The sequence below is a fragment of the Lycium barbarum genome, chromosome 1 (genome assembly GCF_019175385.1).
Source record: "Lycium barbarum isolate Lr01 chromosome 1, ASM1917538v2, whole genome shotgun sequence".
Taxonomy (NCBI): Eukaryota; Viridiplantae; Streptophyta; class Magnoliopsida; order Solanales; family Solanaceae; genus Lycium; species Lycium barbarum.
The window spans coordinates 36,190,273-36,209,213 of NC_083337.1; the positions used below are offsets into that span (position 1 = coordinate 36,190,273).

The following is an 18,941-nucleotide window of genomic DNA, read 5'->3' on the forward strand; positions in this document are numbered from 1 at the left end:
GTGGAGGCATAATAACCAAATTCGTCGTCTGCGTCGTTTCCTTGGAATTCGAGGAACATATCAAATAGGTTCTCTCGTCTTTCGGCCTCTATGTCGACAGGCTCTTCCATGTCCTGAGGCTCTTCCTCCTCTTCCTCCGGTTCCTTTTCGTCTTCCTCCGGCTTTTTTTCCTCCCCCGACTGTTCTTCCTCAACGGCTTCAGGGTCTTCTTCCCAGGGCTCTGCTCCCTGCTGTGGGTATGGTGCGAACATCCATGAGTATGAACCGGCCCCTTGTTCCCTGTTGGTTCCCTCTGGGGTTCCTTTCCTGGATGTTACAGGTCTTCTTTCTAGTGGTATTTAGTTCAGCACCAACTCCCTCACCTCTTCGGGGACATTTTCGTAATACTGTTCTTGGTGTAAGCCCTCCGGCGGGTTCCCAATTATGTCTAGCAAGCTGTCTACCTCCTCAATCTTTTTCCCTATTTCTTAGAGGTGTTTTTCTATCTGCAGCACTTTGCCTCATAGCATCTCAGCCGTCTCTCCCAGAGTCCGTGCTTCTTGCCCACCTTGGTTCGCCATTGCAAGTCAACCTTTAGCGGAGATAAGTTCGGGTAAGTTTCAAACCTCATGGTTTTTCTTTCGGGTATGTAGTTTAGATTATTGGATCAATTGTACCCAAGCTCAATACACGATCGTACACATAGCACGTAAGCATGCAAACCACGTAGCAGATAAGCATGTAATTTGCAAGCATTTATGCTACTCGTGTTCCTAAGGCCTCTCGAATCAAGACTTTCCTAGTCGTTAGAAACATGTAGGTGCCATTTGTGAAGGTGAATCGTTTCCCCAAAAAAGTCATCATAATTGATAATAATAGTAATATCTTTTCCTATAGGATTACAAAAATGATGACAAAAGCCGACATGGGGCTTACATATATGTAAAAAAAAATTAGCAATCAAGGAGGGTACATATATCCTCCAGTGGCTGATGTCGAGGCTTGGTTCGTTCTGGCCTTCTTGACCTTTCGGAGGGTAGTCTGGATGTAAAGGCGTGCCTGATAGAGCTCCATTCTGACAATCACCGGGTCTATTTCTTCCAGGATTCTAGCCAAATGCTTGTCTATACCTTCCAAGCATTCTTTCATGCGTTCCTCTTCTTGGGCTTCTTGGGGAGGTGCGGGCTCTGGCGCAGGAGTGAGGGATAAATGTCCCTATAGCCATGCACGATACCCGGGGTCGCACCCTGCTTCGAACCTATCAGGAGCCAAAGTATCTGGGACCCAGCTCACACGGCCATTCCATTCTCTGAGGATTACCCCAGCGTGCCTGATTTTTTGTTCGGTGTGTTCAATGATGAATTGCTCGGAGTTTCCTACCTGAGGTATCACTTGACTCCTGCCGAATTATCTTAAAACCCTAGACGGATAGTAAGGACGGATTCCTCGAACGCCGACTAGCGGCACAAATGGGCAATTCTTGCCTCAAACTACCACAATCTTGGATATAAAATCAGGGAACATCCAACTGATTCGATCTTCAGTCAAGTCGTTGAGGAATTTAGCCCAGTCATTTTTTGCCATGAACTCGAGATTTGGACAATAATTTATGAGGCAGTCTATCCGGTTCTGTCGACTCCAATCCTGAACCTCTTTGGCCATGTTAAGGTGTTTGATGATCCACCATTGCAGCAACATATTGAACCCTTGGAAGTATCGGAAGCAATTTCGGCATTTGTCAAGAGCTCAGAAGATGTCAGCCAATATGATGGGTGCTAGGTCAAAATACCTCATCTCTTGATCGTTGGTTTTCCCGTTGAAGATTGTATGGGCCAGGTATATCACCTTGGTGTCTATGGCCAATGACTCATCCTGTGGAAAAACCATAATGCTCAACAAGGCTATGGCAAAGGCTAAATGTCTAGCGGCTTCCCACTCCTCTCGGCTCCTGAATTCTCTTTGATATAGGGTGTATCTGGTGACGTCTCCGAACCTGCGGTATAGATCCTTGAAGGCTACAGTGAGCCTTCGTACCCAGGAACCTTCGGTCAGAGAAAGAAATCATATAATCTGGTTGATGGTGGGCTTGCGTAGAAACAACAGATTGTGGTCCGGCTTGTGTCGCCTCCTCAGATAGGTTCCATTGCTATCTATGGTGTCCCTAATCTTTTCTAGGGTAGGAATCATTTCAATATCACTGAAACGGAACAACATTTCTTTATCATCCCAAAATCCTGCCAATACTTCTATCAGCTCCGGGCGACCTTTCATTATCATAATGGAGAGCAAGTGGCCTAAAGTGCAGTTGATCGTTCTCCGGTGAGCATCCCCCAACCATTCATATTAGGCCCTCAACAATTCTGGAGCCTCAGCGACGATGTCAAATTGTATTCTTCTTTCCATCTACAAAACAAAACACGGTTAAGATTCCTCCCGTCCCCACAGGATCAATGGTTCATCACATATGCACAAACATGTTTCCACATAGCACATAAATGAGATGCAGTATTTGTCGGGTCATGGACCATCTGAACACGGGGTAGTCACTCTTAATAGGCCTTAGGTAGGTCTGAGATACCCAAGGCCCGTCTAGGTATAAATGCTCTAGTTCAGTAGGGATTTAGCTTAGCACTATCCTAGTTTTGCTAGAGTGGTTTTTCACGAATGACCGGGAACCCGAGCGGACAACTGGGGCTGAACCGTTAGAGCTGTTAGACGACCGCATACCAACCCCACCTCATAACGATTCCAAGAGAAAATTTTGGTTTTATAATGAAGGAATGACCGCGTGCTCCGTCGCCTTTGGAATAAAGTGTAAAATAAATGTCAGGAGTGGCGGAGTTATGATATGCATGCAATGACAGTTAATAATTGCGGGAAAGTAAACACATAAGCAGTTTATAACAAATACAATGATATTATACTGGAATCCTTATGGTTGGAACCTTTATGTCCCCAGCGGAGTCGGCATCTGTTACGGTTCGTTTTTTACGTGGCAGTTAAGGCATAAAAGGCTACTACGAACTTGTTGGTGCTCTTTCGGACTTTGTTTTGAAAAAGAGTCACCACCTAATATTTAGGAAATTAGGAAAATCAGTTTTGAAGGGTTTATTCAAATACCGTGGAAAAATTCGTAACCCAGAGTTCTAGGTAAAGGTTTTGATGATCCCCTGGGAAAGGTGTTAGGCACCCCAGTATTAAGGATCCGTACTATACGGTAGACCTTCAAATTCCAGTGTATGAGTATTTTCTTAAACTGCTTATTTTGTGTTTATTTTCCCCTAAAAAAAGAACTGTCATGCATATCATATATTTTGGAAGAATATATCCCTTTTGTTTATAGGGGTATCGTAGTTTAGGATTTATATCACCCGAGTGTAAGTAGTTTCCTTTTATATATAAGGAAAAAGTATAAGTTTGTAAAAAAGTGTAAAGGAAATGTTATTTATAAGCTATTTATTTTGTACTCATACACCGGGACTCGGGTTGACTCGTATTGGTACGTTTTAGTCTTATCCAGAACTTTATATTATGCGTAGGTTCTTCAAATGTTTATAAGAGGGGCATTTTATATTTGAACGAGTATATCCCGTATGAAAATGTAAGCTAATTTGGGCCAACTTTGGGGTCAAAACAATGTTTTGTGCTAAAAATCCTTCATTTGTCTCTATTTTCCATAAATGGGTATTCATAACTTGGTAAGAAAATTTTGGTTTTTGTTTAAGTTAAAAACTAGTCCAACATTGTGCCAAAGATTGGCCATTAATGAAGTTGTATAGGTTAAAGCCAACTGTTAAATCTGTCCATTTAAAGTTGATTCTGGAAATTCAGTTTGGAGTAGGAATTAAGTTAATCAACTTATTGTTGTGAAAATACCTCTATTATATAAAACGTGATTGCCATTTAAATTTAGCAAAATCATAGAAATTTATTTGGAAGCGGTTTTGAGAGGTCTCATTTTTGTACTTAGTTGTAAAAAGGCATTATGTTTGAGTCCGTGGTATTGAAAATCGCGTACGGGGATGTAAAGTCGACTAAACGGCATAAGAACCGTTGTCCTAAGACATCTAATCTATAAGTTCCACTATAATATGAGTTGCACACGTTTACAAATACATACAAGTAATATCATACATATACATGGAGATGAATTTAAACTAGGGGCGTACCAAGCGCCTAGTGGCATGGCTGGGCCTTCTGCGTGCCTCGCTATCATTTTTCACCATAGACTCGATATTAATGCGAATGAGAAGTCCTATTGGGCCTTTGTCCCAACAGGGGCTGGTTTGGACCCGAGGGGTCATGCAAGTAGAGGGTGAAAAGGAAAAAGGGAAAGCGATTAGTTTATATTTAACTGTCCTTATAACTATGATAATTAAGCACACATATATACAAACACATAATGATACAAATCACACAAAAGTGTATACTTGCCCCTCTGTGTACTAGGCTAACGTATTGGTCTAATTTCAAAATTTGATACGGTATGGGGACTGGGTCCCAATCCCATATTCCCGATGTCGCACAAGTTCCAAGAGATTTCTGAGAACCCCAGACATGGCTAACACCGAGGAGACTAGGACTAACCCCGAATTACCAAACCTATCTAAAAACATAACCATGGCAGCCCACTATACAAAGAGAGCATATGAGCTAAAAAGAACAATCACAAACATGTATATAGTAATGATAGCTACTGCTAAAGAAAAAAGGAACTATCAAATTTAAGTGACTTCAAAATTACAAGGAATACAGTTTGCTAAATAGGGAAGGCATCTTTTTAACACATATACACAGTAACAGCTTATACTCTTGGGCAAGGCTCAAATTGCAAAACACTAGCCTAAACTACAAACAACTCAGTATGAATACTCCCAATCAAGGCCCAACCTCTCAGTACAAGTCATCTCAACTTTAACTCAAAGAAGCAAATGGTAGTTTACAAATTCTAGGCCAACCTTTAAAGTGCAGGTTGGGGAGGAGTTTTTTGGAAGAAAGAAAAGCTAAATTAACATGTAACATAGCCCAACAGCATCACCACACAATCAAAAGAGTGGGGGAAGGAGGCAAAGAATATAACAAGCAACTCCAATTATCATAAGGTGCAAAGCAAGTGCAGGTATGAGCCTAAAATTATAGAGACATCTCCTTATGTTATCAAATAGGACTTGGGTTTGACATGAACTCACTCCAACCTCAGACTGGGGCAAGCAAAGTTAAACTAGAAATCTACTCAGACACAGGACACATACATCCAGTCAAGTTCTTTATTTAAAATTTCAGATCAACATTCTCCAAGTGAGGCAGTAAAGGATAACCAATTCATTGCAATGGGATGTAGGCCAACAAAGTTCAATTGGGGTTAGCATCTCTAAAAGAGATAGACAGGGTTTCCTTGTCACTAACATGGCCTAGGGGGTAAGGCAAAGACATGCCAGGCAAAAGATTAAGTGAGGATCCAAGTAAGTGTTAGCACATTCTCAAGAAAAATCAGCTCTTGGGTCCTTTATCCTAGACAATCTAGCTTCCAGGTTTTGAAATAAAAAAGAATATAAATTGCAATACCAAGTAAACATGGAATCCACAAGGCAGGTTGAAAAAAAAGCTTTTAAAGAAAAAGGAATCAAAACAAAAGTGGTTCTCAGTTTGAGAGTGTGAATCCATGTAGCACAGGAGAAGTTTTCAAGATGAGAATAAGTAAAACAGGAGAAAACACAAACCCAAAGCACAGAGTTGCATTTCAGCAGGTATAGAGACAACCACATAACTCTCTGAGGCCAAATGGTTTCCAAGTCTAAGGTGCACACACAAATGATCCATGAGGCTTTACCAAGTTCCAGGCAAGACAAAACAACCAGAGACCTTAGCTCAATCGACTAGTTCTTCAAACAGTAAAGGCACATAAATATGAAAGGAGGAATACAAAGTTTGCCTGACACAGAACAGGCACAAACTAAAGCCACATTCTACAGAATTTGCAGGTCCTCAGAGAAAGGAAAAAGATTATAGTCTATGTGAAGCCTGAGACACTGAAACTTATCTATCTTTATTGAGGTTTTTTTATAAGAAAGGAAAGTTGGAGAAACCAGTTTTATAGCTTAAAGATCAATTCACATATAGGTTCAATAATATACAGACATCCCAAGAGGATCTATAAGCCAAACATAGGCTCAAAGAAACAAGCTCTTTTGGACATTCAGTGGCAAAGCAAACATCTAGGACTGATTCGTTTATATCTTCAAACTTAATCAAAACCTATGACTCTAGACAAGATCATTTTATAAGTATAGACTAAGTGGGAGGATACAAAGGAAAAGACAAGAAGAGACAGTAAAACAGTCATGGCACAAGCTACCTATTTTCTTAACCTCTAGTATTCCCTTTAGCTAGGTGATCACACAAAACAAAGCCAAGCAAAGTGAATTAAAACCATCACCTCAACTCCAGGTTACTTATGTATTCAAATCATACTAAATGATGGTCCATCAAATGATTGGCTTTATCAGATTTAGACAAGTTAGGAGAAGGCAGTTAGAAGAAGACAAGAAGGACACACCAAAACAAGTAACACAGACCCCACATAGCCTAAACTTTTAAGAAAAAAATGCCTACTCTGAGTGATCATGACACAAATTAGCAAAGATCTTCCCCTTTTAAAGTCAATCACCACTTTGCACTACACTGCTTTAAACAGGTAGAAAGTATTAAGTACTAGGCCTGGACTAACTATTATTGCACTCTTCAGTACTTAGTAAAATGATGATTAAAAAAAAGCAGGTTTGACACTTCACCCCTTGACCAAAATGTAGTTAAAATATGTAGTGGCTTAGGAAACCTAAGATGATGACTAGACCAATCAACAAAAGTCATTTCCTCAGAGGGGCTAGTTGCTAAACAAGGTAGACTGTAACAACAAACTACTCCAATTATTAGTCACTAAATTTAAAGAGTTCAGTGATTAGAAGTAATCTTAGTGAGTATTCCAGATTTTGAAACATGAACCTATCTCCATATTCTAAACCTCAATCAAGTAAGCACAAGTAGGCACAAACAAATATCCATGAGGGGTACCATTAAGTTATCATCTTAACTAAACTTGACATCAATCCTATTTACTAGTTTCTAGAAGTCAAGTACACTAAACTTGATTCATCTCATCAGAATTCACCTAACGACAGAGGAAAATGAGAACATCAAATTCAGGGCATATAATGAATCCCGACTTAACCGAATATTACTAATGCCTGCATCAAACTAGGCTAAACAGTAAGCACATTAAACACACCATAGGCAAAAAACTGCAACATCACTAAACTGACAACTAAATACTAACATCTAAACACAAGAACCATAATATGATCAACATTAACTAACAAAGCCTTTAACTCTTGAAATTAACTAGAATAGGCATATAAAAGACTAAAACTAAAAAGGAAACAACAAGAGAGAATGTTACCTTTTGTTGGGCCAAGACCAAAATCGAACTTGGAAGACCCTTCTCCGAACTCGAGCCCAGAAAATGCCAAAAGATAAAAAAAAAAAAAATAGAACTAGGTTTTCGAATAAACGAAGAACCTTAAGAACTTTTGAAAAAAAAAAAAACTTCAACTATTTCAATACTAATTCTTTCTAACCTTTAAATTTCTTATAACTATTTTTTATCTTCTATTTTTTTCGACCTCCTTGCATTGAAACTAGGGTATAGAAACCCCAATCTGTGTTAACTTGTTGAAATATCGATGTGGGACAATGGTTCTACGGCCAAGATCTCCTCCATGGAGGAGGAGATCGACGATCAATCGACGAACACGACCATCCAAAGAAAAAAGGGGCAACATACATATACAAAAAAGAAGCCAGCTTACCGTTGGGGGGGGGGGGGGGGGCTCGAGGTTGGTGGCGATAGGACAAGCAGGTGGGGGTGGTGCGTGGTGGAGGAGTGTCCACGCCGCCACCCTACGCTCCTACCTCAATCCTAAACGTGTGAAGGCAGCGGGAAATAGGGGAGACTTCTTGGCTCTTCCACAATTGGGGGGGGGGGGGGGGGGGAGTATTATTATTGCGATCTGGGCCGGGTCGATCCATTTGGACCGGGTTCGGCCCAATTCTTTTTCAAAATAAGTCCCTCCAACGCCCAACAACCCCAGGCCCGCCATTTTTTATAAAAATGTCCATGGTATACATTTCATATGAGAATGTATATCAGGTGTATATGCCTAGGTAGGGGCAGAATTGGCAATTGCAAAAATAGCACAAAAATAGAAAATAAGAAATTGAAGACTAATTAGTTAAAAGACATCAATTTATGCAAAGAAAATTATTTAAAAGATAATAAATTTAATTCTTTTACAAGTGTGACCTGAATTGGTCAATAATTAAAAAAAGGAAGGGTTGCAACTATAACTTTTGCAACAAAAATCAGAAATTCCCTTTATCAAATTATTTAGTTATTGCTAAATGATTTAATTATTGCAAATATATTCTCAATTTGGTATTAATTTTACCAGTTAAAACTAATTTGCATTAATAACCTTAATTAATTTGCCAATTGATTGAGCATCTCAATTAAAGTCATTTGTGAGGCTAGAAATTGCAAAATGACCCCGGCTTATCTTGAGGCATGAATTGGTTAATTACGGGGAGGTCATTTATGTTGGAACTTAGTAATTAAATGGAAAAGGTATTTTGTCAATACAATTTTGGTCAAAAACAGATAAACAGGCAAAGCTTGAGGGGTAAAATAGTAATTTTATTAATTTACTTGAACTCCTTGGATGAATAAAATAAATTGCTTCTCTTATTTAATTTCTGAATTAATTAAATGAACAATTGTTTAAAATTGTGCTGTGGTTGATAAGTTAAAAATATTTTATAGAAAATGTCGTAAATGCTGCAAACTGTAAATAAAATCATTGAGTAATTAATAGAGCCTCGAGGTTTCCCCTATTAATTTATAATAGTAATTAATGGCCCATATAATTATGCAAAATTATCCAGGTTCTTCGCGAATGTGCAAAACTATTTTATTTGTTACCCAAGGACTTCGAGTAATCAAAATAAATTACGGGAGGTCAAAAATTAGGTGTCAACAGTGAGCAAGTACGAGCTATCCTATCAGTCTCGGGCAGTCATCCGAGCCCCTTGATTGCCGGAATTCACTACCGATTTCACTGATAATATCCGACCTTGAAAGCCCCCGAAAGTATGAGTTTCTTTTTTGTCAATTCACTTTTTTTCATAACCCCTTGTGATTGCAGGACTAGGACTAATGTTGAGACCGGTATAAATCCTGAGATCGGGACTGACCCCGAGACTGGGACTAATCCGGAAGAAGCAGGAATGAAGATCTGAAAATACGTATTGCACTCTTTTACTTGACCGACCTTTTTTTCCCAACGGGTTTTTGTCGGCACGGTTTTTAATGAGGCAACAACTGAAACGTATTACTTAAATATAGCGGCATAGCAGAATTTCTAGGGCGGACGCGGCTGAAGACTTCTCCCATGTTTTTTTATTCTTTAGCTAACTTTGTTTGTTTTGCTATTGAGTGCCCAGGGGCGAGAAACAAATATGTATTCAAAGCATTAGGCAGAAATCGAATAAAGCGATTCAAATTGCCTCCAAAAAGCCTCTCATACTCTAACTTTGTTGATACGAACGGGTCCTTCCGGACCCGATAACATCCACCTCAAACACACGACACGGCCAGTTGGCCTCAAAGCATGAAGGTATCATTACCTTATGCCAAAATAAGGCGAGGTCGAGACGTCCTCCTCGCCGACAGTCAAACAAAGGGGGTCCCTCCATAATTATGATAAGGATGATTTAAATTCCCAATCATAATGAACACGGCCGGAAGTAATTTTCCCGAATTGGTGAAAACGATCGCCTAAGCATCTCGCACACGAATGCGATGACACATAAAAGGCGTCGTATACCTTAAACACAAGCATTCATGGTCATGCCAGAGCATAGTCCCGATAAAGAATCCTGAGGGTGGAAAGATTTCCTTGGTTGAACTGCTCCACTTCAAAGGACCGAGTAAATCATGAACACTCGACCACAAAGAATATCAACATAACTAGAGTAAGCTGAAAGTAATCAATCCTAATTCAAGTAATTACAGAAAAAGCAATAAACAAAAGCATGCGAATTTTATAGCATAGCAAAAAAGCCCCGAAAACCTCGGGCAGAATCCAATTACACAAAGTAGAAGACAAGATTGTTTTCTAAAAAATCCCCAAAAACAAATTCGCAAAGTACTCCACGCGGGGAGGTCGAACTTAAGGACCCTCACTTGGCTTGTTGGCAGGGGTTGGCGTTTCCGAAGGAACAGGTACAGTAGGGGCCCCTCGAACCACCATCACGGCATCATCTTCCTGAAGTATGGGGGATCCAGAGGCACCGTGTCATGACCCTAATTACCTATCGTGCGGGCACCTACCTTATTATCACTAGTAGGCGAACCCTGACCCGTTAACCCATTAATCATTAGCTAATTTCAACTTCTTAAATCATTTATTAACAGTCAATAGATAAGTGAATGAATAAATAAATAAATTATGTCATAATTAATAGATAATATAAGTGTGGAAGTCTAACAATTACACCCCCAAAATCTGAAAGTCATCATACAAGGACTCTAACCAACAATGTCTAAAGAATGAAGTATATCTCAAATATAATAACAAATAATGTCTGGAATGAAAGTAGACATCTGGAAAGAGAGATCTTCAGGTGGCATGGCATGGATAGAAGCTCACCCTCGGATCCGATCAAGCTAACTAGCTTCAAGCTAGAGATGTAGTCTGGATGAAATATCTGGAACACAATTTGCACTCAAAAAGGGTGCAGCAAGGTAGTATCAGTACAAACACTATGTACTGCTAAGCATCATAGGCCGACTAAGATTAGTTCACGCATATAAGTATAAAATCATCAAGATAAACAGATAGGCACTTAATACTCAAATCCAAGTCACAAAATATCCCATAATAGAGTCACAGCCTAAGATGAAGCTTCTAAACCACAAGTCTGTCAAGTCTCAATAATCTCACTTGATAATCGCAGGTCCAAGTTCCGTCCCTAGGTAGAGTCACTAATCCACAATTTAACTTAGTCAATGACCATATTTATATCACAATAGGCATTCAACATCCATACCAAAATCAGAACCAAACAAGCATATAATAATGCAGAATAAAATGTAATGATGTGCAATGCACTGGCCAATCGCTCGAACTGTACATACATGCTAACTGGTGTCATTGCCAGTAGTCATGGCCTGTAGGGGACCCATGGCGTCCATGTACCACTAGTTCTAGATTCACTCCTCGGACCCGAGCTCATCACTAGGCCACATCCTCACCCTCGATCAAATATGCCTGTTCAAATCTAGGTCTCATCCTCACCCCTCGTCAAATGAGCCTTTTCATAGATACTTCAATGATCAATTTATCAAGTACCATGTATCAAATAATATCACAAGTTCAACAAGAAGATTATATCAACTTCACTAATTTCACTTCACAATGTATGTCTCAACGTATTTCAGTTCATTAGTATGTATGAACTATGAACAATTAGCAATATCAATGTCAAACACAAGGCATCATACCACAAGTCGTCCACGAATCGTTTTCGAACCATTTCCATCATGTATGAGTGTATGAATGCATAAATGAGTGTAAACATGGTAAATCAATGCAAACCAATAAAGCAACAGTGAAGGTACAAGTCACAAAGCCACAAGTCATATCAAGACTTAGATCAACTCAACCATGAAATGAATCATACAAACCATCTCAACCAACATAAGAGTCTATGTCTCTCTTTACTTCCACATATAGCAAGTATGCCTCACAACTAAGTCTTGTATCACCAAGATGCTCCATTTTTCTACATTTATCGTCAACAGTAAATCATACATCAAGTTTTCATCTACGTATTGTCATAAGTTTATATCACAATTCAAGTCTAAACTCATTATCCTTCCTTTCTCCGATGATATGTGTTACAATAAGAGAGAACTAAGTACAACACGATAATTTAGGTAATAAGTCTAATCAGAATAATAGGACAACAAGCCACCATCAACAACAATCAACCTAATAGAAATCCATCCTGAATCACCACAGTATGAATACAACTACACCTTACATTTCAGTACATAAAGTAATGGTGACGAGCCCACAAAATCAGCAGTCATACCAACCTAGCTAATATCCAACCAAAACACCATGTCCGAAGACCTAATCATGCTTTCTCCCATCAATTCTACATAATACATACGTTTCGCTAATCAAAGTCTAACTAAAGTAAGCCGTAACCTACCTGGAATGCCGAGCAACAGTCTCGAATCGTCAAACCTTAGCCTTTCCTTCCTCTTTGGGAGAACCTCAAAACGATTAACATCTATCAAATATGAATTATATGTCAGAATACGAATCTAAAGATACCCATATTGCCATAGTTTTACCCAAAACCCAAAAATGGACCCAAAATAGCCAAACCCGAGCCACGAGGGCAAAACTATAATTTTATTGAAAATTCAGATACAATATAGTCAAAATAGTACTCTACGAGTCTAAACAAGTCCAACGATACTCATATTGCTATACTTTTAGAAAAATACCCAAAATACCCCTGTAATGTGACCCCGGGTTCATGAAGGTAAAACGGTAAACTTAGTGCACAATTGTGTTACCCATCATCTAGTTAACCTTCAATATTAATTTCATGGAATTCTATTCATCACAAGATATCCAAATTCATCTCTTCTATTTTTAGCCCTAGGGTTCTTAACCCATTAGTTCTTCACAATTAGTGTGTAGGATGACTATGAGATGATGATAATCGACAATAACTAATGAATACTAGGTTAGAATCTTACCACAAAGTGTTTGTGCATGCTTTTCCATTGCTATCTCCCCAACCCCTAAACTATTGAAGGTTTCATCAATTCTTGGGTTCTAATCTTTCACCCACCATTAATGGAGCTTAAGCTTGTCATGGGATTTGAAGAAGGGAAGATAATGAATTACGTAAGGGTTTGCACTTACCTTTAAGGAAGAACTCCACCCTAGCCCTAGGAAAATAGCCTCTCACTTTCTAGGGAAGTGTTTTTGGGTTTATGAGGGAAAAGACTTGAAAATTTCACTTAAAAACGGACATTCTGCCCTAGATTTTCGTTGCAGCGAGTGCACCCTTCACTACAGCAGGTGCGCCCTTTGCTATAGTGGGTGCCCAAAATTCTGAAATGTTCAAAACTTCGTTTTAGCCCCCGAAACTCATCCGGAACCTCCCGAACACAAACCATATATGCGTTTTGATTGTAAACCACGTTACGGACTCAACCGTGACCTCGGAATTCCCAAAAGAGATCATTTTAACCCGGTGTTGGCCAAGTCAACCCCAACACTATGAAACTAAGCCTTCACTCGAGACTCAAAACATCCCCGAACGCCTTGGGACCTAAACCAATGACTTTACTAAGTCATAGGTCGTATTAACGGGACTCGGGGAAAGGCTCAACAAGGTTAAATGGGTCAAAACACTATAACGACCAAATGGGTCGTTACACACCGTCATCAGAAGACATCACCCCTTTGCCCTTACCCGCTGGGACCTCAAATCGCCGGATTCTGGAGGAGTGTGCCTCATGATTCACCAAGGATTCCCCTTCTCCCTAGCGAGACCAGACCTCATCACCGGGGGCACATCCACGTACTCGGACTTGGGAAGTACGGGGAGAGCTGCATAAGTCACCATTTCCATCTCCAGCGCTGCAACTAAAGTCGATTCTGAGTTAGCAGAACCATCACGGACCTCTTACCAAACTTGCCGACGGGTCTGGTAAGCGACATGTGTTTTCTCCGGCCTTCGTCAAAAACGCTGGCAGGGCCTGGATCAAGATTATGAACACGAGATTCCCTCTCGCGTGCATATAGAAAGAAAGGAGTTATCCCGCTTACGACATATTTAGGGATTCTTAAAGACAGAGATTATGCCAATATTAACAATAATGGGCGCTGTTCATAAAGGTATGCCACATAAACTCGACCACAACCATACTGGTCATATTTGGAATGTTACAAAATGCACCGTTGGTATTTGAGTCAGCAAGCGTGTTACCGGTAAAAAATCACAGCAGGATAAAACATGTGAAAGACGACGGGCACCACATCGGGAGCATCACGAAGGCATCCAGTTGCCTCCCAAGCGCGCGGTACCAGTCGTCCCACACATATAATATGCCTTGTGCGGAAAACTCTTTAATAGCCCGTGGACCAACGAAATCCTAGCCAATCGAGAGTGGCGGAAGAAGGTATCATGGGAGCGGGACTTTTTCCTCTAACCAAGAGGAAAGAATTTTTTGTTACACAGAGGTCAGGGCTGATCAAGACAAACCCTCCCGAAACTCAGAAGTTTCGAGAGGGTATCGAAGGACGTTGCTCGCCAAACAATGGCCAGAGGATTTCAAGTATTGACAGCAGTCGGCAGGGCGAAATTCATCTTAAAAGCAAAATATAGGCAGGGATCTCACGGTTGAAGGGCCGGAGATAGAAGATAAAGGAGTCATCGTTAACTTGCTATGAATAAAGATGGAACATGGTTAATAGTGATGCGAGGTCAGGATGAAAGTAACGTTTTGGGATGGTTGGTTTATATAGGGCAAGCAGCGCATCCTTAGGGAGACATCAATCGACGCCTTGAAAAAAGTGCTTCAGAAATGGTGATTGTCCATATGTCGATTCGTGAAAGCCAATAGGACGCGACAGTCCTTTCGTTTCCCGAAACCCCACAGTCTAAGAGCAACGAGCATTTAATGCTAAACGATGGCGTGAAGGGATAATAACAACAGTTGTCCCAGAGCGTGATTCTCAAGAACTGTCATGCAGCGAGATTGACGATTGATAGCTTTTCTCTTCCACTTCTTGATCTTTCGCAGAACTGGAACGTCCGAAAAGTGGGGGACTATCTGTATGCAGGAATAAATATCTGAGGGTATTTAGGAACGGTGAGTCCGGGAACTTCGGGTCTCGGAACATTAGGAATAAGGAGGCTCGGAGGACTCAAAGCGTAGGCGAGAAGTTTCCACAGTCGCAAGAGTCTCAACAGATCTATACAGCTGCCTCCCACTCCCACCAACTCCCATCACATCAGCTGTCATCGAGCAGAGTGCCATTGTGCTCAGAGTCCAAGCTGCGTCATTCAACTGACGTCACCTAGGGCAGTAACATACCAAAGGTTTGGCTATATAAACAAAGCTTAGGGGAGAAGAAAGACATCCCACTTTTGTACCCAAGTTCTCACTTCTTGTATCATTTTTTTGGCTAAGAAATATACTCACTCTTGGAGATCTGATCATTGTTGTGATTTTCTTACTTTCCATTTTATATTATTAACTTAGATAAATATTATTGCTTGCATCCCTCATAAGAAAAACTACCAAACCCCGAGCTCATTCGAGTGAGTCTCCGGATTGAATACGACCTATTTGTCTTTAAACCCATAAAAACAAATCTCTAACTTTGTTTTTTGGTAGCTAATGATTTTACCGGAAAACAATATGTAATATCATTTATGAAAACAAACATGACGCTTGAAATTGCACTGAAACTATGACGCTATGAAATTGCAAGACTGTAATTACTAGTGTAAAGTTACAAATTTTTTGTTATTCCATAACTCGCACAATAGCTTTTGTTACATCATTATTGCTATTCCCTCAGTCTCAGTCTCAGTCTCAGAACTATAGTATCTTTTTTTTTGATTGTCAATGTAACTTATTTTCGATCTTACAACCCTAAATTAATTTACTTATGTAAATAAAATTTGAACATTTAGAAACTTTTCAAGTCCCTTGGGGAACATCAGATAAAACTGATGCGAAAAAAAAAAGGAATCTTTACAAAAATTGCTCATTGGAGATTTTTTTTTTAATTATTGGAGATCTTTTCTTCCTTTCAGGTAACTGAAAATACATATGAAAATCGTAGTTACAATTTTAAAAATTATTTCATTGTTTGGTAAATTTTTTTAATTTCATTTGATTATTGAGATATAAAACGGATTGTAGTTGTGGGGCCAAAGAAATACTTTGTCTAAAAGTCCAGGGACGGCTCAATACTATTAGGAGCCTAAAGCCAAACTTCATTAAAGGGCCTTAATTTTTTTTTCCCGAAAAGAAAAACTTCATATATTTTTATTTAAAATTTATTTTTCTAACTCTTTTAGATGCAAAGTTATGAATAATTATTTTATAATTCATTTTTATTCAAAATCTATTTTTCTAGCTTTTACTACGGAATTCTCGTTCAATATTCATCTCATTTGCAATTTTATTAGCAGAGACCCCAACAATTACAAATCATTCTTTATATTAATATTTTTTTAAAAAATTGTACGTCTTAGTTGATCTATTAATATGTAGAATATCTTTTGATAATAAAGTTTTACTGACTGTATTATCTATAAACAGTATGCCATATCAAGAATACTGATATTACTTGTCAAAATTCATTCCACAAATTGTGCACACACGTTAACCTGATTTTGGGGGCCCTCTTTTGGGTCAAACGACTATCTAACAAAATTTCTTTTCTTTTAATGTAAAAAATATTTTTTTTTTAACTTGAAAGTACTTTATATTTTTTTTTAAAGTTAAGCAATATATAATATCAGTATAAATAAATTTTACACTATCACGTCATCTTTACCTGTTGTAGTGCGTAAGATTTTTTTTTTCAAAATTTAAGGAGATTTACCGATAAATATCTTTTGATGACCCAGTTGAACAAAAAATTATTTCATTTTTATAATGCACAAAACTTAGACGACTAAACAAAATTATTACCTTATATGTAAAAATTGGGCCCCAAAAAATTAGGGCCTAAAGCTTGTGCTTCATTGACTTTATCCAAAAGCCGACACTGTCTAAAACAATTCAATTACTTATGATATAGTCAAGCGTTTTGGAATATATATTATGAACCATGCATAATGAAGAAAAATCGAGAAAGTGAGTAGTAAATCACAACATAACAAATCGAGCATTTACGTAACTTTGTTGGTTCTAAATTCTAACACAACACATAGCAAATCGAGCATTTACGTTACTTTTTTGGTTCTAAGTTCTAATACTCTGATGTCTAACTTCTTCTTCTTTTTTTCTAAAATTTTATCTAATAATGTTGCTTTCATCATTTGCATGAGCAATTCTTGTAGAATTAGTCTTCTTTTTCTGCCCCATTTCTTTGACTAGTCATTCCTATTAAAGAAAGAAACAAAATACAGAAAAATATATACAAGGGTTGTTTGGTTGTTGGTTAGATTTATAGAGAGGATTAGTTATGTAGGTATTAATAAATACAAGAATTAGTTACGCATGTAGGTATTAGTATAGTGCAGGAACTAGTTATGTACAATTTATTATATATGTATGAGAATTAATGCATCTTCTATATACATGATTTCCTTCGTAACTTAAATATATTAGTTATTCGGAAAAGAAAAACACGAATCAAACATCTTATTAACAATCCTATAATTTATGTGCAAAAGAGAAAAAATCAATCAAACATTATATAACTTATGCTAGATTTTATGTGGAGATTATTTCCCCATTTTTGTAACTAATTAAACATATAAAATTATGTTAGCTTTTTAGTTACCAAAAAGATAAAGTCTTTAATTTTAATACATGGATAACTCCTTTCTAATCAGAGACCAAACAACCCCTTAATTTTTCTCTCATCTCTATTCTTATAAAATTAACTTAACTTCTCTTTCACAAAAAAAATTACCCTGAATAACAGTAAACGAAGCAAATAGATTACGATAAAAGATAGTTCTATCATTACTTCATACTTTGTTACAAAACGTCTATATAGAAAATCCAGAAAGAAGTTTACTAAATTGAAAAGTCAAAAGAAAAAACAACAAGAAGAACAACAGCGTGTTTGGATTAACAAAGGACGAAAAATCTACAGTAACAAATTAAAGTTTCTACCTTGGAGATGGAGATAAAAGAAGGTATCTGGAGAAAAAGAGCCGAAAGCGAGGGAAAACACGAAGAGTATACAACGCTGTATGTCCGAAAAAATGCTCTACTGATTCCACAAACAAATTTAAGCTCCTTATTGGCGGCACGTAAAGTATAAGCGGCGCCGCCGAGAACGCTACCGCCAAGAACAGCTCTAGCATTTTCGAAATAAACCGAAAGCGAAGCCGGATTACGGTGTCAATCTACGGCAGTTGATGACTCAATATTTGAAGGGAATTTTATGTTTTCTCCGACGTTTGATTAGACGGCCTTATATATATGGAATTTTCAAGGGGGGAGGGTAAATGTGTACTTCTCCGAAAGTAGGGACAGTTTTTTTTTTGAATATTCATAAAAAAAGGGGTGTAGTTAGTACAAATAGAGAAGAGAATTCCGAAATGACAACTCATTGGATTTTGACAATTTTAAAAGGGGGGAGAAGATTTTCTCACCCATTAAAAGCCTTCCACTAATTTAATCTCTATTTAAAAAGAGATTTTGGGTTTGATTCACGGTGAAATCGTTTTATTTGAGGATAAAATGAGAAAAGATTGTTTGATATAATTTGGTCATATTTGGAAATGTGAAGACTTAATAAAATGAAGGCATTAAAACAAAATGATATATACCTAAAATTATATAAAAGGAAATTCTCTTAGAAGATGCAAAATCTCTGGAAATCAAAGTACAATTAGCAATAAATATAACGTAATGGAAACCTTAAACGCTCTCTAGCCTAGTGGAAACCCTACATGCAAAACCCTAAGGGGTCGTTTGGTTTGAACCCAAGTTATGATGAGATTAATTATATTGGGATAAGTTATGCTTTGATTATTTATGTTGGATTAGTTATCCTGATATTATTTCTTATTGATTGTTTGTTTGTTGTATTAAAAGTAACATGTATTGCATAACT

At 38.2% G+C, this 18,941-nt stretch overlaps 1 long non-coding RNA gene across 2 annotated transcripts; it reads right to left on the reverse strand.

Moving 5' to 3' along the window:
• Positions 1 to 10,527: 10,527 nt before the first annotated feature.
• On the reverse strand, positions 10,528 to 18,473 carry LOC132634665 (uncharacterized). Of its 2 annotated transcripts, none has more exons than XR_009580308.1 (3): positions 17,993 to 18,473; positions 12,313 to 12,393; positions 10,528 to 10,800 (listed from the first exon to the last, which is right to left on the reverse strand). It is a non-coding gene; the product is annotated as an uncharacterized LOC132634665 (long non-coding RNA). The 2 variants fall into 2 exon arrangements; XR_009580307.1 differs by having other exon boundaries at positions 10,528 to 10,817.
• Between the last annotated feature and the right edge of the window lie 468 nt (positions 18,474 to 18,941).